Consider the following 679-nt stretch of genomic DNA (forward strand, 5'->3'; position numbering starts at 1 on the left):
GTAGGGACATTAGATTGTTAGCTCCTTTAAGGGACAGCTAGTGACATGACTATGGACTTTGTACAGCGCTGCGTAATATGTCAGCTCTATATAAATTCTGGATAATATTAGCCACCCTTTTATATTGTGTGCTAACAATGTCCACTATAAGGGCCACACTAGAGCCTGGTGTAAGTACACTTATTTTAACATACATTGCAATACATCAGCCAATTTATTTGAATAGCCAAAAACCAGGCTTGCTTTATTTTCAGGGCTACAATGCCCGCTAGTGAGTGACATGCAATGACACCATTATAGATGTAAAACCATCAATCCCTCTGCAAACCATGTCCAGTAAGTCCCACGCCATTCTGTTTTCCTTCTTTCCGATGCAGATGGGACACTGGGAGCGGCCATCTTCTTCCTGGTTCTGTACATCACCTGATCTTGCACAAATCGGTTGCTGCGTTTTCCTGAAAATGTAAAAAAATGTACCTATCTCATACAATTTTTTTTTGTAACATTCCAGTAAAGCCCCTGATGGCGCATGCCCAATCTAAGCATTGCGCAAAATCACCAGCTCACAGACTCCTGGGATATGTGATTTATGTATTCCAGGAGGCTGTGGGTTTTCTATTCAGAATTTACCGCCATGGAAGTACAGAAAGAGAGGAGACCTCCCTAAAAAAAAAAAAAA

Source organism: Pyxicephalus adspersus, chromosome 4, assembly GCF_032062135.1.
Source record: "Pyxicephalus adspersus chromosome 4, UCB_Pads_2.0, whole genome shotgun sequence".
NCBI lineage: Eukaryota > Metazoa > Chordata > Amphibia > Anura > Pyxicephalidae > Pyxicephalus > Pyxicephalus adspersus.